The sequence below is a fragment of the Lathyrus oleraceus genome, chromosome 3 (genome assembly GCF_024323335.1).
Source record: "Lathyrus oleraceus cultivar Zhongwan6 chromosome 3, CAAS_Psat_ZW6_1.0, whole genome shotgun sequence".
In the NCBI taxonomy this organism is placed as follows: Eukaryota; Viridiplantae; Streptophyta; class Magnoliopsida; order Fabales; family Fabaceae; genus Lathyrus; species Lathyrus oleraceus.
The window spans coordinates 352,971,741-352,996,707 of NC_066581.1; the positions used below are offsets into that span (position 1 = coordinate 352,971,741).

The 24,967-nt window shown below is 35.9% G+C and overlaps 1 non-coding gene across 1 annotated transcript; it reads left to right on the forward strand.

The window, feature by feature from the left end:
* The first annotated feature begins 24,629 nt into the window (after positions 1-24,629).
* Positions 24,630-24,736, forward strand: LOC127134203 (small nucleolar RNA R71). The gene has a single exon (XR_007807958.1). It is a non-coding gene; the product is annotated as a small nucleolar RNA R71 (small nucleolar RNA).
* The last annotated feature ends 231 nt before the right edge of the window (positions 24,737-24,967 follow it).

The window sequence follows — 24,967 nt, forward strand, 5'->3', positions numbered from 1 at the left end:
CATGCACACGGATCATTTCACACTCTCCTCGCCACTTCCTCTATAAATAGAGACTTCATTCCACTCATTTGGGACGCCTAATTCAACCTAAAATGTTGCAGAATTCTTTCCATAGCCATCACTAAAGAAGCAAGTTCATTTTTCTCAAATTTTTTTCAGATCTGAAATTCAACTTCATCCGGTTGAATTCTTAGATCTAATGCTTCTAAACCTTCATCATTTATCTCATTGAACTTCTATTTAAGCAAAGCAAGCAAGGCATATTGCTCAAATTACCAGAACTCAAACTTCCATTCCAACTGGTATTTTCTTCGATTCTCTTAATCCATTGACCTATTGGCTTAGATTTTGTGTTGGCTGAAGTCCTCTCAATAGAGGCATCATGTTTATGCTTTTAATTTTTGAAATTCATTAAGTTCATGATGAACACCAGATTTTTCAACTTCTGATTTCTCAAACCATAGAAATCTAGAATGAAAATGGATGGAACAGGGATGATGTACATCATCCCAGCTTTCTAATGATGTATAGATCGCATGATTTGGTTAAGGTTTGGATCTTTGTAAATCTGGTCGGAAACTGCATGCTCACCGGAGAAGACGGTGGCTCCGGTGGCTGCTTCATTGCTAGATTAAATCTGGACCATGTGATGGTGTTTCCAGATTTGATCCCGTGCGTCCAATGTTATGACCTTTTTAAATGCATCCCGCACTTCAGTTGACCAGGGCACACGGTAGGCGCGCATCTTTGGAGCGTGTGATCTGCCAGCTCAATTAATGAGCTCAGATCTAACGCTCCATGTTTTTTTGCATTTTTATTTTCTGATTTTATTTCTTTAATCCCAATTATTTTCAAAAATCAATATCTCTTTCATTTTTTATCCAAAAATCATGGGAGCAATTGCATTATTTCCCAAATAATTTCTAGTTTTTATTTCTGATTTTTAATATTTTTTATTTTGACATTTGATATTTTTCATAAATTTTCTCTTTTCTGGTTATTTTTAATTCATTTTAAATAGCTTTTGATATTCAAAAAATACAAAAATATTTTCCTATAATATTTGAATAATGATGGATCTATGAAAAATATTCTCATCAATTTTTAAATTGATTTGAGATTTATTTGAGATTTTAATTCAATTAGGTTATTTTTATTCATTTTTAATTGATTAAAAATAGTTTCTGACTTTTAAAAATGCTGAAATTTTTTGTCAAACTTTGTTTGACCTTGTTGAACTTAGGATAAATTACTTGGACCCTTCAAGGTTGATTTGAAGTGATTTTGAAGTTTGACCTTTTCTTTTATTTTTAATTCAAGTTTATTTTAAATATTAAAAATGCCAAAAATAGTTTATTCATTTCTTGACTCCCAATCTTCATCTCACTTCTGTTTTTGATTGTTTGACCTTGACTTTCAACGTTATTGGTCAACATATGAAGATTGGTACATTATATTTCATTTAATGCACTTTAATTTTGCCATTCCATTTCTCTTATCCATCTTCTCCTTTCTTCTTCTTCTACTTCTTTTCTTCTTGATCAATGAGTTGAAGGTTGATAAGTTAACATTAGTTAGGGAGATTTAATCTTCCTTGATTCAAATCTAATTCATCTTGATCAATTATTCAAGTGAATGGCCTTGCATATATAACTTAAAATTCATTTTCCGTTTTTTAGAGGAAATTGATTTGTTTATTATCTTTTTCCTAAATATTTAATTCATAATAAATATATTAATAAAATTGTATAAGAAATAAATAAGTTTTTTTATAATATTGAGTACAATATTTATATAATTGATAGACTGATAATAAACTACAATCTTGTTGATAGAATCAATACATACATGTTCGTCGATGACATAAATTGTTACAGGTGACAAAACAGATTTGCCCCGTCAAACCTATCTATTTTGCTTGCAATTGCATGGGTAGAGTAAAATGAAGAGTAATATTAATATATTAAAAAATATATAAAATGTGGATAGGTATAAAAAATAGGATTAAATATGTTTTTCGTCCTTCTAATTATCTCATATTTCACCTTTAGTTCTTCCAAAAATTTCCTTCAAACAATGGTTCTCCTATAAAATTTAGTAAGACAAAATGCAACATATTTATAATTGATAGACTGATAATAAACTATAATCTTCTTGATGGAATCAATAGATACATGTTCGTCGATATCATAAATTGTTACAAGTGACAAATCAGATTTCCCGTTAAACCTGTCTCTTTTGTTAGCATTCGCAGGGTAGAGTAATATTATGAGGAATACTAATATACTAAAAAATATATCAAATATGGGTAGGTATAAAAAATAGGATTAAATATGTTTTTTGTTCTTCTAAATATCTCATATTTAACTTTTAGTTCTTCCAAAAATTTCCCTCAAACAATGGTCCTCTTAAAATTTTTAGCAAGACGAAATGCTTGCGGCATAACTTAAAATTCATTTTCCGTTATTTAGAGGAAATTGATTCATTTATTATCTTTTTCCTTAATATTTAATTCAAAATAAAATATATTAATAAAATTGTATAAGAAATTAATAATTTTTTTATAATATTGAGTAGAACATATTTATAATTGATAGACTGATAATAAGCTAAAACCTTCTTGATTGAATCAATAGATACATGTTCGTCGATGACATCAATTGCTACAAGTTACAAAACGTAGGTCGCCCGTCAAACCTGTCTATTTTGCTTGCAATTGCATGGGTAGAGTAATATGAAGAGCAATATTAATATATTAAAAAATATATAACATAGGGATAGGTATAAAAAATAGGATTGAATGTGTTTTTTTGTCCTTCTAAATATCTAATATTTAACTTTTAGTTTTTCCGAAAATTTCCTTCAAAGAATGGTACTCCTAAAAATTTTAGAAAGCCAAAATGCTTGCATATATAACTTAAAATTCATTTTCAGTTTTTTAGAGGAAATTGATTTGTTTATTATCTTTTTCCTAAATATTTAATTCATAATAAATATATTAATAAAAATGTATAAGAAATAAATAACTTTTTTATAATATTGAGTACAACATTTATATAATTGATAGACTGATAATAAACTACAATCTTCTTGATAGAATCAAGAGATACATGTTCGTCGATGACATCAATTGTTACAGATGACAAAACAGATTTGGCCCGTCAAACCTATCTATTTTGCTTGCAATTGCATGGGTAGAGTAAAATGAAGAGTAATATTAATATATTAAAAAATATATAAAATGTGTATAGGTATAACAAATAGGATTAAATATGTTTTTCGTCCTTCTAATTATCTCATATTTCACCTTTAGTTCTTCCAAAAATTTCCTTCAAACAATGGTTCTCCTATAAAATTTAGTAAGACAAAATGCAACATATTTATAATTGATAGACTGATAATAAACTATAATCTTCTTGATGGAATCAATTAATACATGTTCGTCAATATCATAAATTGTTACGGGTGACAAATCAGATTTCCCGTTAAACCTGTCTATTTTGTCAGCATTCGCATGGGTAGAGTAATATTAAGAGGAATATTAATATACTAAAAAATATATCAAATATGGGTAGGTATAAAAAATAGGATTAAATATGTTTTTTGTTCTTCTTAATATCTCATATTTAATATTTAGTTCTTCCAAAAATTTCCTTCAAACAATGGTCCTCCTAAAAATTTTAGCAAGACGAAATGCTTGTCTGTATATTTTAAAATTCATTTTTCGTTATTTAGAGGAAATTGATTCATTTATTATAACGTTCCTTAATATTTAATTCAAAATAAAATATATTAATAAAATTGTATAAAAAATTAATAATTTTTTTATAATATTGAGTAGAACATATTTATAATTGATAGACTGATAATAAACTAAAACCTTCTTGATTGAATCAATAAATACATGTTCGTCGATGACATAAATTGATACAAGTGACAAAACGGAGGTCGCTCGTCAAACCTGTCTATTTTGCTTGCAATTGCATGGGTAGAGTAATATGAAGAGCAATATTAATATATTAAAAAATATATAACACAGGGGTAGGTATAAAAAATAGTATTGAATATGTTTTTTTGTCCTTCTAAATATCTAATATTTAACTTTTAGTTTTTCCGAAAATTTCCTTCAAAGAATGGTACTCCTAAAAATTTTAGAAAGCCAAAATGCTTGCATATATAACTTAAAATTCATTTTCAGTTTTTTAGAGGAAATTGATTTGTTTATTATCTTTTTCCTAAATATTTAATTCATAATAAATATATTAATAAAAATGTATAAGAAATAAATAACTTTTTTATAATATTGAGTACAACATTTATATAATTGATAGACTGATAATAAACTACAATCTTCTTGATAGAATCAAGAGATACATGTTCGTCGATGACATCAATTGTTACAGATGACAAAACAGATTTGGCCCGTCAAACCTATCTATTTTGCTTGCAATTGCATGGGTAGAGTAAAATGAAGAGTAATATTAATATATTAAAAAATATATAAAATGTGTATAGGTATAAAAAATAGGATTAAATATGTTTTTCGTCCTTCTAATTATCTCATATTTCACCTTTAGTTCTTCCCAAAATTTCCTTCAAACAATGGTTCTCCTATAAAATTTAGTAAGACAAAATGCAACATATTTATAATTGATAGACTGATAATAAACTATAATCTTCTTGATGGAATCAATTGATACATGTTCGTCAATATCATAAATTGTTGCAGGTGACAAATCAGATTTCCCGTTAAACCTGTCTATTTTGTTAGCATTCGCATGGGTAGAGTAATATTAATATATTTAAAAATATATAAAATATGGGTAGGTATAAAAAATAGGACTAAATATATTTTTCGTCCTTCTAAATATCTAATATTTAACTTTTAGTTCTTCCAAAAATTTCCTTCAAAGAATGGTCCTCCTAAAAATTTTAGCAAGACAAAATGCTTGTCCGCATAACTTAAAATTCATTTTCCTGTTTTGAGAGGAAATTGATTTATTTATTATCTTTTTCCTAAATATTTAATTCGTAATAAAATATATTAATAAAATTGTATAAGAAATAAATAACTTTTTTATAATATTGAGTACAACATATTTATAATTCATAGAGTCATAATAAACTACAATCTTCTTGATGGAATCAATAGATACATGTTCGTCGGTGACATAAATTGTTACAAGTGACAAAACTGAGTTGGTCTGTCAAACCTGTAGGTTTTGCTTGCATTAGCATAGGTAGAGTAATATGAATATATTAAAAAAGATGGGTAGGTATAAAAAATAGGATGAAATATGTTCTTCGTCCTTCTAAATATCTCATATTTAACATTTAGTTCTTCCGAAAATTTCCTTTAAAGAATGGTCCTCCTAAAAATTTTAGAAAGGCAAAATGCTTGTGTATATAACTAAAAATTCATTTTCCGTTTTTTAGAGGAAATTGATTTATTTATTATCTTTTGCCTAAATATTTAATTCGTAAAAAATATATTAATAAAATTATATAAGAATAAATATATTTTTTATAATATTGAGGACAACATATTTATAATTCATATGATAGACTGATAATAAACAAAAACTTCTTGATGAAATCAATAGATACATGTTCGTCGATGACATAAATTGTTACAGATGACAAAACGGATTTCGCCCGTCAAACCTGTCTATATTGCTTGCAATTACATGGATAAAGTAATAAGAAGAGTAATATTAATATATTAAAAAATAAATAAAATATGGGTATGTATAAAAAATAGGACTGAATATGTTTTCCGCCCTTCTAAATATCTCATATTTAACTTTTAGTTCTTCCGAAAATTTCCTTCAAAGAATGGTCCTCTTAAAAATTTTAGAAAGCCAAAATGCTTGTGTATATAACTTAAAATTCATTTTCCGTTTTTTAGAGGAAATTGATTTATTTATTATCTTTTTCCTACATATTTAATTCATAATAAATATATTAATAAAATTGTATATGAAATAAATAATTCTTTATAATATTGAGTACATAATATTTATAATTGATAGATGGATAATAAACTTCAATCTTCTTGATAGAATCAATAGATACATGTTCGTCTATGACATAAATTGTTATAGGTGACAAAACATATTTGGCCCATCAAACCTGTCTATTTTGCTAGCAATGGCATGGGTAGAGTAATATGAAGAGTAATATTAATATATTAAAAAATATATAAAATATGGGTAGGTATAAAAATAGGATTAAATACGTTTTTCGTCCTTCTAAATATCTCATATTTAACTTTTAGTTCTTCCAAGAATTTCCTTCGAAGAATGATCTTCCTAAAAATTTTAGCAAGACAAAATGCTTGTCCGCATAACTTAAAATTCATTTTCGGTTTTTTAGAGGAAATTGATTTATTTATTATCTTTTTCCGAAATATTTAAGCCGTAGTAAAATATATTAATAAAATTGTATAAGTAATAAATAATTTTTTTATAATTTTGAGTACGACATATTTATAATTCATAGACTCATGATAAACTACAATCTTCTTCATCGAATTAATAGATACATGTTCGTTATTAACATAAATTGTTACAGGTGACAAAACTGAGTTGGCCCGTGAAAGCTGTCTATTTTGCTTGCATTCGCATGGGTAGAGTAATATTAATATATTTAAAAATATATAAAATATGGGTAGATATAAAAAACAGGATTAAATATGGTTTTCGTCCTTCTAAATATCTGATATTTAACTTTTAATTCTTTCAAAAATTTCCTTCAAAGAATGGGCCTCCTAAAAATTTTACAAAGCCAAAATGTTTGCGTATATAACTTAAAATTCATTTTCCATTTTTTTAGAAAAACTTGATTTATTTATTATCTTTTTCCTAAATATTTAATTCGTAATAAATATATTAATAAAATTGTATAAGAAATAAATAACTTTTTTATAATATTGAGTACAACATATTTATAATTGATAGACTGATAATAAACTGATAATAAACTACAATCTTCTTGATGGAATCATTAGATACATGTTCATTGATGACATAAATTGTTAGAGGTGACAAAACTGAGTTGGCTACTCAAACCTGTCTATTTTGCTTCCATTCGCATGGGTAGAGTAATATTAATATATTTAAAAATATATTAAATATGGGTAGGTATAAAAAATAGGACTAAATATATTTTTCGTCCTTCTAAATATCTAATATTTAACTTTTAGTTCTTCCAAAAATTTCCTTCAAAGAATGGTCCTCCTAAAAATTTTAGCAAGACAAAAATGCTTGTCCGCATAACTTAAAATTCTTTTTCTGTTTTTGAGAGGAAATTGATTTATTTATTATCTTTTTCCTAAATATTTAATTCGTAATAAAATATATTAATAAAATTGTATAAGAAATAAATAACTTTTTTATAATATTGAGTACAACATATTTATAATTCATAGAGTCATAATAAACTACAATCTTCTTGATGGAATCAATAGATACATGTTCGTCGGTGACATAAATTGTTACAAGTGACAAAATTGAGTTGGTCCGTCAAACCTGTATGTTTTGCTTGCATTCGCATAGGTAGAGTAATATGAAAAGTAATATTAATATATTAAAAAATATATAAAATATGGGTAGATATAAAAAATAGGATTAAATATGTTGTTCGTCCTTCTAAATATCTTATATTTAACTTTTAGTTCTTCCAAAAATTTTCTTCAAAGAATGGTCCTCCTAAAAAATTTAGAAAGCCAAAATGCTTGCGTATATAACTGAAAATTCATTTTCCGTTTTTTAGAGGAAATTGATTTATTTATTATCTTTTTCCTAAATATTTAATTCATAATAAATATATTAATAAAATTGTATAAGAAATAAATAATTTTTTTATAATATTGAGTACAACATATTTATAATTGATAGACTGATAATAAACTACAATCTTCTTGATGGAATCAATAGATACATGTTCATCGATGATATAAATTGTTAAAGGTGACAAAACAGATTTGACCCGTCAAACCTGTCTATTTTGTTTGCAATTGCATGGGCAGAGTAATATGAAGAGTAATACTAATATATTAAAAAATATATAAGCTAAAATCATTACCCAAAAATATGAAAATAAGCTAGGTTGAAATTGTGTTGAGCTTGAATGTGAAGCAAAGGGTTTGGGATGAAAGTATTTATGGTGGAAGCTTAGTGAAAGGGTTGACTTGTGAGTGTTAGAGAGTGAGAATTTTTGGGAAAAAAATGTGAAGTGGAAAAAAAGTTGGTGGGGTGACTTTTCGGAGAGAATGATTTTTTTTTACCTAGGTTTAGAGAGGAGAGTGAATGTTGTTTGGACAAAACTTTGGGGGACTAGAAAGCTTGAAAAATGAGGGGAAATAGTGCCCCTATTTATAGGGAAAGCAAGTGGGAAAGGGGATAAAATAAAAAGTCACTATGTGTAAAAAGTAGAGTTACTGCTGTTGTCCTCGCAGGTGTAATCGATTACCATGATTGGGGTAATCGATTACATATACCAAAATGGTCTGTGAGCCTTATTTTTAGCTAGGTAATTGATTACCAAGATTAGGGTAACGATTACACGGTCCAAAAAATGAATTTTTCCTGTTTTGGTGGTGTTTTCTCAGGTATGAACGCCATGCCTTGAGCCCGTGAACATGCCTTTGGTTTTGGATGTTAATACAATTATGGTGATGGAACGATGAATGTATGTAGGGGTAATAGGGACATGGATCAGATGAAAGTTGTATGGGGGTAGGGTGATGGATCAAATGAAAGTTGTATGGGGGTAGGGTGAATTTGGGGGTATGACAACTGCCCCTATTTAATTTTCTCTGACCTGAATATATGGATAGTGACGACTTCCTATATGTTCAAGGTAAGAGAGGATTAAATACTAATGAGAGTAACCAGAAATATGCCCTGCCGGAGGATGATAATATGAGGATTTGTTAGGGATTGTGCATGATTATGATGATTATGCATGCAATGTGATGTATGGATCCTAAGTATCTTCTTAATGATAAAAGTTTGATGTCAAAACCCCAAGAAAATTGAGGGAAGAAAACATCACTAGGGAATGAGAAAAAGGATGATCACTCCTAGTAACGACTAGGGAAAAACAATACAGTGTTCCTTAGCAACGGATGGAACACATAACATCTATTAGGGGTCAAACAAACGAATTCAGTGATGATTCTTAGCCATTGCTAGAACACCTGACTCGACCGGAGATACAACCTTCCACGAAGGTACAATGATGATTCTTAGAGATGGCTAGAATACCTGACTCGACTGTGAAAGTAAAATTTTCATGAAGGTACAATTACGATTCGTAGCGAAAGCTAGAATACCTGAAATCCTTCGGGAAGATCGAACAGTTCAGTGATGATTCTTAGCAACGGCTGGAATACCTGACTCGATCATAGATACAATTTTTTCACAAAGTTACAGTCACGATTCTTAGCGATGGCTAGAATACCTGACTCGACTGTGAAAATAAACTTTTCATGAAGGTACAGTGACGATTCGTAGCGAAAGCTAGAATACATGAAATCGTTCGGGAAGATCAAACAGTTCAGTGATGATTCTTAGCAACGGCTGGAATACCTGACTCTGCAGGGAAATTGGAAATATGGTGATGACTTTATGGGGATAGAAAAAGTACAACAATGTTTCTCAGTATCGGCTAGGATGCTTGACTCCTTTGGGGAAACTCGAAACGAGGCGAAATAGTTTAGCGATGATTCCTAGCAACGGCTGGAACGCACGGTTGTGTTTCAGGATGAACATTTATTAGGAAAACATCCTAAAAATCATTGAGAAATTCCGAACTCTGACGAGTTAATTTGAGTAAGTTAAGGAGATACTTATGATGTGATGTTATGTATGTCAATGCGTGTTTGGGCTTTCATAGGGGAATGTATTTGGGGAATGCAAATCGTGATTGGGATTAAAAAAGGTGATTGGGGAAAGTGTATTGACTTTAAAGTACTTTGAGAAATCGGAGCTTGACGTCCAAGCAAGCGCTGAATGTAATATTTGAGAATTCCCGATGGGGAGAGAAATGATTGGCCCAGTCCCAAGAACTGTGTGGCGCCCTCGGGTTGGAAACTTCCAATGTGTTTTGATTACCTTTAGCAAATTTCTGAAAGAAATGTAATTTTATGTTGTCTCCCTTATAGTTTTTTTGAAAAGGGTCTTTTAATCGAAAATTTACCACGTAATTTTATTTAGAAAAAAGTCATATTTCGCAGACAAAGCAGGAAAAGTAAAAATATGGAGCACATGTGGGGGAACTAATTTTTATTGACAAGTGGTCCCAAAAATAGGGAATTTTGTATAAAGTAAAGCAATTCCTAAAAGAGGTGATTTCGAAAATAAAATGATAATTGTAATGGAAATGAAACATCTCGGGTTTCCACCAAATTCTAACTCTGTTATAGCCTTTATGCTTTTGGTTGTCCTCTGATCTTGCTTTCAAAAGGAGGGTGATAGGATTGACTTGCTGAGGGACCCACATAATTGATTCGTCAGGGAATGAAAAAGGATTCCTTGCGGGATCCAGCCTCTTGCTCTTGTTAAACCCCTAATTTTTGCCTAGACCGCCATTTCGGGTTTTCAGTCTACCGGGATACCCATTTTTACATAAGTTGCCCTTTCGGGTTTTCAACATATCGGGCTTTCTCTCTTTTCTTTTTAAGCATAGTATTTTTTTACTGCATCTGTATTCACTGGGGATGGAAGATCTCCACCATCCATAGTTGCAAGGATTAAGGCTCCTCCTGAGAAGACCTTTCTTACAACATACGAGTCTTCGTAGTTTGGCGTCCATTTTCCCCTTGGGTAAATATGGATTGGGAGAATCTTTTTCAATACAAGGTCTCCGGCCTTTAGGCTGCGGGGAAAAACATTTTTGTCATGTGCCCTCTTGATGAATTTTTGATAGAGTTGGTCGTGGCAGATGGCTGTCAAGCGCTTCTCATCAATGAGGTTTAGTTGGTCGAATCGAGCTTGTACCCACTCAGACTCATCAAGCTTAACATTGGTCAAGATCCTTAAGGAAGGAATCTCTATTTTGACTGGCAAGACTGCATCCATGTCATACACAAGGGAGAAGGGAGTTTCCCCAATAGAAGTGCGTACGGAAGTACGATAGTCGTGTAATGCAAACAAGAACATTTCATGCCAATCTTTGTAGGTTTCCACCATATTTTGCACGATCTTCTTGATGTTTTTGTTAGCTGCCTCAACAGTGCCATTCATCTTAGGCCTATAAGGTGATGAGTTGTGGTGGTCGATCTTGAAATTTTTGCATAGTTCTTTCATCATTTTATTATTAAGGTTAGATCCATTATCAATAATAATCTTGTTGGGGACCCCATAACAGAAAATGATTTCTTTCCTAAGGAATCGAGTCACCACTTATCTGATAACGTTAGCGTACGAGGCTGCTTCTACCCATTTTGTGAAGTAGTCAATGGCTACAAGGATGAAGCGGTGTCCATTCGAGGCAGTTGGCTCTATGCGTCCGATCACGTCAATGCCCCACATGGAGAAAGGCCAAGGTGATGTTAGCATATTGAGAGGCGTTGGCGACACATAGATCTTGCAGCGTAGATCTCGAACTTGTGGCAGGTTTGGACGTGGCGATAACAGTCAACCTCCATAGTCATCCAATAGTAGCTGGCCCTTAAGATTTTCTTTACCATAGTGCTCCCACTGGCATGCGTCCCAAAGGATCCTTCATGAATTTCCATTATAATTTGGTTTGCTTCTTGCTTGTTCACACATCTAAGCAAAACCGAATCATAATTTCTCTTATATAGCACCCATCCACTTAAGAAGAATTTGGATGATAGTTTCCAAAGATACTTCTTGTCGGTGATGGATGCATCTACAGGGTACTCTTGGTTCTCTAAGAATTTCATGATGTCATAGAAGCAAGGATAACCGTCAGCTTCGTCTTCTGCTGCTAGATAGTAAGCAGGCTCGTCTAAGTAGTTGAGGTGAAAGGATGGCGTTTTGTTCTTCCACTTGACCTTAAACATGGATGCTAAAGTTGTCAAGGTGTCAGCTAGCTGATTCTCTTCTCGAGGGATGTCGCGGAATGTGATTTCATCGAAGTAGGGGACTAGTTTCAAGACATGCTCTTTGTAAGGAATGAGCTTATGATCTCTAGTATCCCAATCTCCTTTGACTTGGCTGATTACCAAGGTTGAATCTCCATAGACTTCTAGGATTTTGATCCTAAGATCGATAGTAGCTTCAATACCAAAGATACAAGCCTCGTATTCGGCCATATTGTTTGTACATTCAAAACATAATCTGGTGGTGAAGGGGAGGTGGAAATTAGTTAGAGAAGTGATTACTGCCCCAACGCCATTGTCGTGAGCATTAGAAGCTCCATCAAAAACCAGGGTCCATCGGGATCCAGGCTGGGTCCTTCCTCGGGACCGAGGATGTTGTAATCCCTAAGCAACATGATATCCTCGTCGGGGAATTCAAAATGCATAGACTGGTAGTCCTCCAAGGGCTATTGTGCAAGATAATCAGACAATACACTCCCTTTGATGGCCTTTTGAGTGACATATTGGATATTATACTCGGTTAAATCCATTTACCATCGGGCTACTCTACCGGTTAGAGTCGGCTTCTCAAAGATGTATTTGACAGGATCCATCTTAGAGATCAAAAATGTCGTATGAGTGAGCATGTATTGTCTTAAACGTTTGGAAGCCCATGCTAGTGCGCAGCAAGTCTTTTCAAGCATCGAATACCTACTCTCGCAATCAGTGAACTTTTTGCTCAAGTAGTAAATTGCATGCTCTTTTCTACTAGTCTCGTCATGTTGGCCGAGGACACATCCCATAGATTCTTCAAGAACAGTGAGATACATGATTAGTGGTCTACCAGGTACATGAGGCATCAACACAGAAGGTTCTTGCAAATACTCCTTTATTTTCTCAAATGCGTCTTGGCAATCATCGTTCCAAATAATGGCTTGATCCTTTTAAAGAAGTTTGAAGATGGGATCACAAGTGGCAGTGAGGTGAGATATAAACCTAGCAATGTAGTTCAATCTACCTAAGAATCCTCAGACTTCCTTCTCGGTTTTGGGTGTTGGCATAGCTTGAATGGCCTTCACTTTCGGGATCTACTTCAATGCCACGTTGGCTGATGATAAAACCTAGCAATTTTCCGGATCTTACCCCAAATGTGGATTTGTTGGGATTAAGCCTCAATTTGAACTTCCTCATCCTCTCAAACAGCTTTTTTAGATTGACAATGTGTTCCTCTTCGGTTTGAGACTTGGCTATCATGTTGTCGACGTAGACCTCAATCTCTTTATGGATCATATCGTGAAAGAGAGTGACCATGGATCGTTGGTATGTGGCGCCGACGTTTTTCAATCCAAAAGGCATCACCTTGTAGCAGAAGGTGCCCCCATGGTGTTATGAAAGTGGTTTTCTCCATATCTTCTTGAGTCATATGGATCTGGTTATAACCGGAGAAACCATCCATAAAAGAGAAAACATAGAACTGAACGGTATTGTCTATTAGCACGTCAATGTGTGGTGGTGAAAAGTCATCTTTGGGACTTGCTCTATTTAGATCTCTATAATTTATGCACATTCTCATTTTTCCATCCTTCTTAGGTACAGGCACAATGTTAGCAATCCATTGAGGATAATTGGAGACTGCTAGGAAGCTGTGATGCGTGTTTTTCGCAAGTGTACGAATCACGTCAAAGTAATATAAAAGATTATCGAATCCACAGAGACCAAGTGTCAATCTATCAAACCTGTTGTTATGGTGTGTATCTAAGGCAACTATTTTTAAGGGTTTTAATAAGGGTGCAATGGTAAATAAAATTATAATTTTAAATAATAAATAAAGACAGGCTCGAATGTAATTCACGCAATCAATGATAATCCAGTACTTGTTAGTGGAACTACTTATGGGCAATGTTTTCTCCTTTGAAAAGAACTAATTTAACAGGAACTGTCGCTTTCGCGTATTCAGAACCGAGTTGTACTCTCTAATCAACCCCTCCTATTGTCACGGATAAAAAGGTGCGTACTGCGTTAGAGTAGTAAACCTATTTTTAAGAAATATAGTATCTTAACTAAGTTGAAAAGTATTTTAACCTGGACTTCTTAGCAAAAAGAGGTTCTTACGAACCAGAGTTTAAACTTCCTAACGCGTCCGAAAATCGTTTTAAAATCTCTTTTCTTTTTAATCTAAAATCTCCTAATAAACTAGACAAAGCGCTTTTGGCTGTTTTTGAAATAGTTAAAAACAATTACTTGAATTGAAAGATAAAATAGCCCTTAGGTGTTTCCACGAACAATTATACTGATTACTGGTTTAATTACGATCCTCACATTCTAACCTTTATAGAATTAGTTAGACATGATAAAGTAAATATTCTTTTTATAGTTTTTCATAAAAGTAATTTAAAGCGAGTGCGGATAATAAACAAAGTAAAGTGCGAGTGCAGGAAATAAACAACGTAAATGTGCGAGTGCAGGAAATAAACAACGTAAATGTGCGAGTGCAGGAAATAAACAACGTAAATGTGCGAGTGCAGGAAATAAACAACGTAAATGTGCGAGTGCAGGAAATAAACAACGTAAATGTGCGAGTGCAGGAAATAAATAAAAGTAAAATACGAACTTGAATTAAAATGGCGGCAGGATTAACTTCCTCCAGAGTGCTCCAAAAACTCGAACCACAGACAGATTACAGACTCGATCACTCGATTGCAGAGGCACCCCGATGTGGAATGGCAACTGCTTTATAACTGATATATGCCTAGAGAATTCTAATTCTGGATGAAGAAAAACGAAAATCTAAGGTCCTATTTATAGTAAAAACTGAAAGCATGAAATGACAGGGACGCCCCTCCACTAAAAAGTGGAGGTTACTGATTTTGGCCTTGTGGCGCCCGCCACAGGCCTATGGCGCCCGCCATGGTCCCTACAGGGGATGATGGAGTGGGGATCGTGGGTCTTGACGGTTGAGGAGTGGTCTTGAGACGTGGCCACGTCATGGCTAACCCCATGGCGCCCGCCACGGTGGGTGCCGTAAGTGCAAAACGCTGAATTTCTAGGTTTTCGCCCGTTTTCACTCCTTTTTCGCTCCTTTTCCCGATTCAAGCTCCGATTATTATAAAAACCTGAAAACATAAGAAAACAAAGAAATAACAAAGCAAAACAACAATAAAAGCTAAGAATGCACGCGAAATCGGAGTCAGAAATACGGTGAATTTTAGTGTGATCAAATTCTCCCACACTTAAACCTTTGCTTGTCCTCAAGCAAACATTAAAGCTTAAGAAAATATGGTGTCAACACTTGTCTTTGGGCTAAAGGGATTCTAAGTTCAAGTCAGGATGCAGTGACAGATACTAACTAAGTGAACCAAGGGTACCATAGTAACACAAACACAAACTTCAATCCTATATTAACCACTCCATATCATCCCACAATACCTAGGCCTATCTTCTCATCTTTTTGTGTCCTTTTCATTCAGGCGCAATCACATTAAGCCCGTTATCTGTACATGCTTCATAGTAGAGTGACCGGTTAGTGATTCTGATCCATAACATAAGGTTTCTGGCACATAAGCATGTGTGAACCTGTTTTATTTCGCCTAAATGTAGCTGCGGGGGATCGGATCGTAATCCGCCCTACCAAGTTCAGTGCCAGATACCTCTGAACCAACTAACAATAGGTGACTTGCAAAATTTTTTTTTTTTTTTTTTTTTTTTTTTTTTTTTTTTTTTTTTTTTTAGTATTAGCACTGGATCATTCACTTATGTTCATCGGCCCCCTACGTAGAGCATGCTTAAGCCGGAGCTGACTGCTAAGATAAACTACTTAGGACAATTTTTAAAATGATAGTAAAGGCCAAGATGGTGGGGTTTAGGAGTGATTCCTATATTCAAGAGGTCTATGGTGCTAAAATGGTTCTGATGTTTCAAAAAGTTGACCTAGGTCACTACATCCTAATCTAAACCTGTCCCAAAGCCCAAAAAACATGTGAAACAACATCATTTTCTTTTTTTAAAAATTTTCTGGTAAGGCTAAGGAAATGGGAAAAAATGAAGATGAACTAAAAAGACACTATACTGGTGACTCGTCAGACTCATGCATTATCTAAGAAAATTAAATTACTGAAAGGAAATAACTGAAAGGAAATAATTAACTAAAAAGGGAAATGACAGAAAGCAATAAAATCCCCTCCCACACTTAGATCGAACATTGTCCCCAATGTTTCGAAATAAGATAAGGGGGGTAACCTGAAAAAGACTACTGAGGAGGGGCACTGGTGCCTTCGCCGTCCTGATGTGATGGTCTGGAACGACGGGATCTACTACGATGCTGGTCCCTCCGGTCGAGTCGTGCTGATAAAGCAGCCTGAGCACTCCGAACCTCTCGAAGGTTACCTAAGATGGAACCCTGAGTGGCCTCGACAAGCTGGTAGTGTTGGCTGTTGAACTCTCTCTGACGGTTCTGCTCTAATGAGATATCGTTCAAGGTACGGCAAACGTTGCTATAGGCACGATCCGAAACCAATCGCGATTGTTGCATGAAGCTCATATTGTCCGTCAGCTGCTGTGAAATAGTAGAGAGAAGGCCATCACGCCTTTCTTCTCTAGCTGTCATATCACGCCACATCTCCTCGGTGACATGGAATCCAGGAGCAGTACCTGCAATAGGGTTAGAGGAAGATGGTGCGGTGTGTGACTGTGAAGGACGATGGGGGGACATGTGAGGGATGGGAGACTGCTCTCTCCGATCATACTCATCATCAGTGTCATGTGCCTCCCCATCGGGAATATTAGGAGGAAGTGGACCCAAAACACGTGGAGCATTAAGATCATAGGTCCAGTTCCTTTCATCACGTACATCAGTACGTCTACTGCATGGTAAAGCAACAGATGGGATAGCTACCCCATGAACCATCAACTCATAACCACCTTCTCTCCTTGCTCGGCACAATTTCATGTCTTTCAGAAATTTTAAATTAATTGTGCGAGGAGGTAGTGGTTCAAGTGTAGCTATCTCATCGTTCAGGCCAAGAGCCCGAGCAATATACGTAACAAGCCCTCCAAAAACAATCGGTCCTGTTTTGTTAGTAAATAAAGTCATATGAGCAAGCATAAACGGGACCGGATTGATGTGGGTTCTAGTGAGGCATCCTTGCAAAAATAGGAGTTCACGAGCATTTACCTTGTTTGGACTTTCCCGGCCAAAAATAGTACATGCCAAAAGAAGTCTAAAAACTCTTATGGCCGGGTTGTGAATGGTCGACGCAAGTATCCCTTCGAAAGAATTAATTGAAGAACTTGAAAGCCTTTGCCAGAAGGTAAATACCTCGGCCGACCACTCCGCATCCAAAGGTGCCTCACAAATTGCACCTTCCCTATGAGGGATTCCTAACAAACCTGCTAGATTGTCGGTACTGAATTCATACTCAATTCCGAACAGTCTAAAAATAACAGTACCAACAGTGCTAGCAGTGTTAGGACTGACAGTGTATATTAAAGAACTCAAAAACTCAGTTGTCAGTCGCTCATAGGTAGGTTCCTGATTAATGAAAATATTATGCAAGCCTAGAAATTCTAATAAATTAAAAACACTATGATAAATACCCAAAGCATACAGACAGTTATCGTCGACGTACCTAGTCGAGAGAATTTCTCGACTTTGAAGCCTCTGAATAATTTTCCGTTGCCTTTCGCCCGGTCTTCCATCACGAAGAAGAAATCCGTTGAACTCCATTGTTGAATGCTCCTTAGGTAGTGAAAATGGTAGAAAAAGTGGTTTATGAGGGAATGATAAAGTTTTGATTTTTTTGGTTTTTTGATGGATGAAAATGGAAATGGATGTTGGATATGTTTTATGGATGGTGGGTATTTTGGAAATGAGGGAGCTTTAATGGGGTTCAAGGAGGATTTGGAAGGTTGGAAAAATGGGTTTTTGGTGAAGAAAGGGATGAAAATGGTGGAAATGGGGATTCAGCCCCGTACTTGTTGTTGGTACGGTGTGGCGCCCGCCACAGGGCCTATGGCGCCCGCCACAAGGCCAATTCCTGGGCCTTGTGGTTTTGGATCCTCCTTTTGGGCCTTCTTGCACCTTTGTCTTCCGGGGGGTCTGAATAGCGTTTTCTTCTTCTTTTCAAGGCTTGAGGCTTGCATATTTTTTGTAAAGACAAAAATGAAAATATTTTTGTCTTATATTTTTTTTTCTTTGCACGACAAAAAATAAAATAATTAAAGAAACAAAAGAAAAAGAAAAAGTTAACATTAGTGCATAATATGTATATATATAAGAAATTCAGAGTGCATGAAAATATAAAAGCTGCAGTAAAGTAAAATATGTCTGGAAATGCGATAAATAAAATACTAGGGTAATGCTGTCAGGGTAGAATGAGTCATGTGGTAGGCGTCTTTTCCTGGCTTGATCCACGAAACTCAGCTATCTCCCTCCGAAGCTCTTCAATCTCCTGATGTAGAGCATCGGTCTCTGAGGCATGAGTGAGATCAGAAACCTGCATCTGTAACTCTAAGTCTGCCACTTCCTGCTTGAGCAGGGCAGTCTCCTTACGGAGCTCATAAATCTGTGTTTGTAGGTCAGGTGGCTGCAGAGACAAATTGTTAGACATAACAGTGATCTGGGGAGTAAGAGGTGTAGGAGTGTACTCAGCGGCGGGAGGCGATTTCGGCTCTTCGACAGTCTCTCCATAACCCTCTAGAGCATAACTCCAATTTTCAGGATCATGGACACTGGTCATCAGCTGATCTGGTAATGTGAAATAGTGTATCGCTTCGCCGTCGATCAGCAGTCTAAACATGTTGGGCTCAAAAAAAACCCTCCTCATCAGTCCTCTATCAAGACAAAAATCAATATCCAGGGTGGTGTAGAAGCAGAAGGTCCTGAGGTGCAATAACTTGCGAGACAGACCCAATGCAGTAGCAATCTGTGTAACAATCCCACCGACATGGATGATGCCTACGGATGATCTGGCAACACTAGCCAAGCCCTTTAACAGAAAGTTGCCACAAGCAACAGGGCGAGACTGAGTCGCACAAAACAGTAGGAAAATCTCCTCTTCACTTAGCAGTGTCTCTGTATCTGGAAAACCTAGGAAAGAATGTGCTAGAATCATCTGGAAGTACCTCAATGCAGGGTTGTGGATTACCTGAGAAAACTGGGTAGAAGGATCTTGGCTCCCTCCGCCGGATATTTTAGTCCAAAACTTTTCCACTTCTCTGCTCATAAAATACCCCATCGGTGTATCTGGAATAGCATCAGGAGTAGTCTGGAAACCTAGCAAATCACCAAACTCCTTGTGAGAGAATGAGTAGTCAATCCCGAACAACCTGAAAACAGCGAGTCCATCGGGTCCAGCCCAGGGGTCATAATGAAACGAGCTGAGGAACTCAAGAGTCAAGTTCCTATAAGTGTTGTTCCTGTAGTCAAACTGTTCCCACTGGAGTTGATGGCATAAAAATCTGACGCTTGGCTCTATCCCCAAGGCATCCATGCAGTCATGGTCAGGGTACCTGGTAGGAGCCATAGGGCGTCTCATGTGAACATAGTAACGCTCTCTCTGTGCATCATCTCTAAAGGCCACGTGCATGTCATCAGGGTTCTGCATTCTGTACAAGGTTAGCAAACAAGTCCTGAAAGCACATAAAACATTCAATCGTTAGTCCTGACATAATAATAATAATATAAACAAAATAAAGTAAAAGTAAAAAATAAAAAGTACAAAAAAAAAATAAATAAGAAAAACCATGGGTTGCCTCCCATGCAGCGCTTGTTTAACGTCATTAGCTCGACGACCGATATTTAAACACCATTGGAAGGATATGGTGGATCACTCAGAGTATGGCAGGTGTATGTTGTCGGGATGTCACCTCCTTCGTAGGGCTTCAACCTCTGTCCAATTGACGATGAACGGTTTACATGTCTGGTTCTTGATTTCAATAGCACCGGATCTCAGGATCTTAGATACTTCGAAAGGGCCAGTCCATCTCGAACGGAGTTTACCTGGAAAAAGTCGTAACCTAGAATCGAACAGGAGAACAGGATCGCCTATTTTGAAGTCTCTTCTTATGATTCTTTTGTCATGCCAAGCTTTTGTTCTTTCTTTGTATATGATGGCATTTTCGTAGGCAGATTGTCTGAGCTCTTCTAATTTGTGGATGTCAAGGATACGTTTCTCACCAGCTGTCAAGTAATCCAAATTCAAAGTTTTGATGGCCCAATAGGCCTTATGTTCCAATTCAAAAGGTAAGTGACATGATTTTCCATAGACCAGTTGATAAGGGGTTGTTCCTATAGGAGTTTTGAAAGCGGTTCTATAGGCCCATAATGCTTCTTGAAGTTTCTGTGACCAATCCTTTCTAGATATAGAGACAGTCTTCTCGAGGATTTGTTTTATCTCCCTATTAGATACTTCCACTTGTCCATTGGTCTGTGGGTGGTATGGTGTTGCTACTCTATGCTTAACTCCATACTTGCTTAAAAGTTTATCAAATATTCTCGATATGAAGTGCGATCCTCTATCGCTTATGACTAAACGGGGTGTTCCAAACCTGGGAAATATATAATTTTTGAATAATTTGATGACTACTCTGGTGTCGTTTGTGGGTGCGGCGATGGCTTCAATCCATTTAGACACGTAGTCAACAGCTACTAAGATGTACTGATTTCCAAAAGATGGTGGGAACGGTCCCATAAAGTCTATACCCCATACGTCGAAGAGTTCTACTTCTTGGATATTTCTTAACGGCATTTCATTACGTCTTGAAATATTTCCTGTGCGTTGGCATCTATCACACTTGACAATGAAAGCATGGACATCACGCCACATAGTAGGCCAGAATAGGCCAGCTTGAAGAATCTTGGCGTAGGTCTTAGATGTGCTTGCATGTCCACCATAGGGTGCAGAGTGACAATGCTCAATTATATTATTTACCTCTTCTTCTGGAACACAACGGCGGAAAATGCCATCTTTACCTCTCTTGAAAAGAAATGGTTCGTCCCAATAGAAGTTTCTCACATCACTATAGAACTTCTTCTTCCGGTGGTAGTTTAGATCAGGGGGTATGATGTCAGCGGCTAGATAATTAACAAAGTCTGCATACCAAGGTACATCACTTATGGCTAAGGATTTTTGAAAATACTCATGAGGGTCTGGGTTATCTTCTTCAATGGTTTCTAGTTGGGCTATCAGTCTATCATAGGCAAAATCGTCATTTATGGGAACTGGATCAGGTTTCAGGTATTCTAGCCTAGATAGGTGATCAGCTACCACATTATCAGTGCCTTTCTTATCACGGATATCCAAATCAAACTCTTGCAGTAATAGAATCCATCGAAGTAACCTAGGCTTGGCATCCTTTTTGCTTAGTAAGTAACGAATGGCAGCATGGTCGGTATAAACTATAATCTTGGCTCCTACTAGATAAGATCTAAATTTGTCTATTGCAAAAACTACAGCTAGGAGCTCTTTTTCGGTTGTTGCGTAATTGAGCTGTGCAGCGTCTAGGGTTCTACTGGCATAATAAATCACATGTAACTTCTTATCTTTTCTCTGACCTAGAACGGCTCCAACAGCGTAATCACTGGCGTCACACATTATCTCAAACGGTTCTGACCAATCAGGGGGTTTCATTATAGGTGCTGAAGTCAGAGCTTCCTTCAGAAGATTAAATGCTTCAGTACATTTTTCATCGAAGATAAATTCAGCATCTTTCATTAAAAGACCAGTTAAGGGCTTTGTTATTTTGGAGAAATCTTTGATGAAACGTCGGTAAAATCCGGCATGTCCAAGAAAACTTCTTATCTCCCTGATAGTCTTCGGCGGTTTTAGATTCTCTATGACTTCTATTTTTGCTTTATCTACCTCTATACCTTTTTCGGAAACTATATGTCCTAAAACAATCCCTTCGGTGACCATGAAATGACATTTTTCCCAATTTAGCACAAGGTTTACCTCCACACATCTCTCCAGGATTTTCTCAAGGTTGACAAGACAATTTTTGAAATCTGATCCACAAACTGAGAAATCGTCCATAAATACTTCCATAATTCCATCTAAATAATCAGCAAAGATAGACATCATGCAGCGTTGGAAAGTTGCAGGAGCATTACAAAGTCCAAAAGGCATTCTTCTATAGGCAAAAGTTCCAACTGGGCATGTAAAGGTAGTTTTTTCTTGATCTTCGGGGTGAATAGGTATTTGGAAGAATCCTGAATATCCATCTAAATAACAAAAGTAAGAGTGTCTGGCTAGGCGCTCCAACATTTGATCTATGAATGGTAATGGGAAATGGTCCTTCCTAGTTGCTTTATTTAATTTTCTATAATCTATGCACATACGCCAACCTCCATCGGTTCTTTTTGCTACAGGTTCGCCCTTCTCGTTTTGCACGATTGTGATGCCTCCCTTTTTGGGTACTACATGCACAGGACTCACCCATTTACTGTCCGAGATCTGATATATTATACCTGCCTCTAGTAACTTAAGAACTTCAGTCTTAACTACCGCACTCATTATAGGATTTATTCTACGTTGGGGTTCTCTGGAAGGTTTTGAATCTTCTTCAAGCAAAATCCGATGCATGCATACGGATGGGCTTATTCCTTTTAGATCAGAGATCTTATATCCTAAGGCTGAGGGGTACCTACGTAAAACTTCTAATAATTGATCGGTTTCTTTTTGGTTTAAGGTAGCACTGACTATAACTGGACGATTCATATCTTCATCCAGAAATTCATATCTCAGGTTTTTAGGCAGTTCCTTAAGTTTTACGGTCGGTTTCATAGGGCAAGGCATAGGATCTGGGGTAAGAGATAAACATTCGTGAAGGTTATCATCAATGTAGGGTGTTTTATAATTGTCATCTTCCAAAATAAGGGTTGATGGCAATTTTATAGATTTATTTTCTTCTTCTTGTTCTAATTCCCTAATGCATTCTTCGATGATATCTAAGGCATAACAAGAATCTCCTATCACAGGTGCCATAAGAAATTTTGACAATATAAATTCTATCTTCTCTTCACCTACCTCAAAAGTTAGTTTTCCTTTTTTAACATCTATTACGGCTCCAGCAGTCGATAAGAACGGTCTACCTAGGAGGATTGGTATGTCGTCATCTTCTTTAATGTCCATGACAACAAAATCAGTAGGTATAAACAACTGACCCACCCTAACAGGGACGTCTTCAAGTATGCCTATAGGGTATTTAACGGATCTATCGGCTAATTGAAGCGACATCTTAGTAGGTTGTAATTCTCCTAAGTTTAATCTCTCACAAACTGCTAAAGGCATTAAGCTCACACTAGCTCCTAAGTCTAGAAAAGCTTTTTCGATGACATGATTCCCTAAAATACAAGGAATGGAAAAATTTCCGGGATCTTTATCTTTCTTTGCTAACCTATCTTCGGAAATAGAATTACATTCCACGGGTTTCGGATCTTCAAGTCTACGTTTATTCGTAAGTATGTCTTTGAGAAACTTAGCATAAGAAGGTATTTGGGTGATGGCTTCTGTAAAGGGGATTTCTACGTGAAGTTTTTCTATAACCTTAACGAATTTTTGATATTGATTATCGATTTGGGTTTTCTTTAATCTTTGAGGGTATGGTATTGGTGGTTTGTATGGCGGTGGTGGTACATAGGTTTTATTTTTAGGTTCTTCTCCTTTTTCTTGACTTTCCGGGGTTTCAGGCTTCTCTGGTTCCTTTTCCTCACTCCTCTCAGAAGTTTCAGGCTCACTTAATCTAGGGTTTAAAGGCTCCTTATAAGCGGTTCCACTTCGTAGAGTAATGGCATTAGCTTGCCCTTTCGGGTTTTGTTGAGGTTGTCCAGGGAACTGTCCTCCAGGGGTAGTCTGTGGGGCTTGGTTTAACGCTACCTGAGAGATCTGGGTTTCAAGCATCTTATTATGAGTAATGATTTGATCAACCTTGGTTCCTAACTGGGTAATTAGTTCGTTAACATGGACGCTTTGGTTCATGAACTCTTTGTTTTTCTGTTTTTGAGCAACGATGAAATCTTTTACAATTTCTTCAAAGCTCGGGTTTGGCGGTACAGGTTGCATAGGTTGATTTGTTCTAGGGGCTTGGTAACCTTGTTGTCTCGGAGGTGCGGTATTTTGAATAGGGTTATTATTTTTGTAGGAGAAGTTTGGGTGATTCCTCCATCCAGGGTTATATGTGTTAGAAAATGGGTTCCCTTGGGTATAGTTCACTTGCTCAGTGTTGGTTTCATTTAACAGATTGCATTCGGCGGATTGGTGTCCTTGCGTTCCACATATCTCACAATTCGGCGAAACTGCGGCTACAGTATTCGGAGTTGTACACATATGTTCGACTCTAAGGGCCAACGCGTCCATTTTAGCCTGCATCATGTCTATAGAGCTTAGCTCATGTATTCCTCCTTGGGCTTCCTTCTTTTCCACTGTCGCTCGTTCTACTCCCCATGATTGATGGTTTTGGGCCATATCCTCGATAAGGGCACTAGCTTCAGGGTAAGGTTTATTCATCAGTGCGCCACCAGCGGCAGCGTCGATGGTCATCTTAGTGTTATAATGAAGTCCATTATATGATTAGCCAATTCTCTAAGCCATGGTGTGGGCATGCTCTTAATAGTTCTTTATATCTCTCCCAGGCTTCGAACAACGACTCTCCTTGGAGTTGGGTAAATCTAGTTATAAGGTTTCGAAGAAGAGCGGTCTTACTTGGGGGAAAATATCTAGCAAGAAAAACTTTCCTAAGGTCATCCCAAGTTGTTATTGAATTGGGTGGAAGGGAATCTAACCATGATAGAGCTTTATCTCTGAGGGAAAAGGGAAATAATCTTAAGCGTATCGCCTCAGGAGAAGCTCCATTGGTTTTAAAGGTGTCTGCTAACTGAAGAAAGTTTTTTAAATGTTGGTTTGGGTTATCAGTAGCGAGACC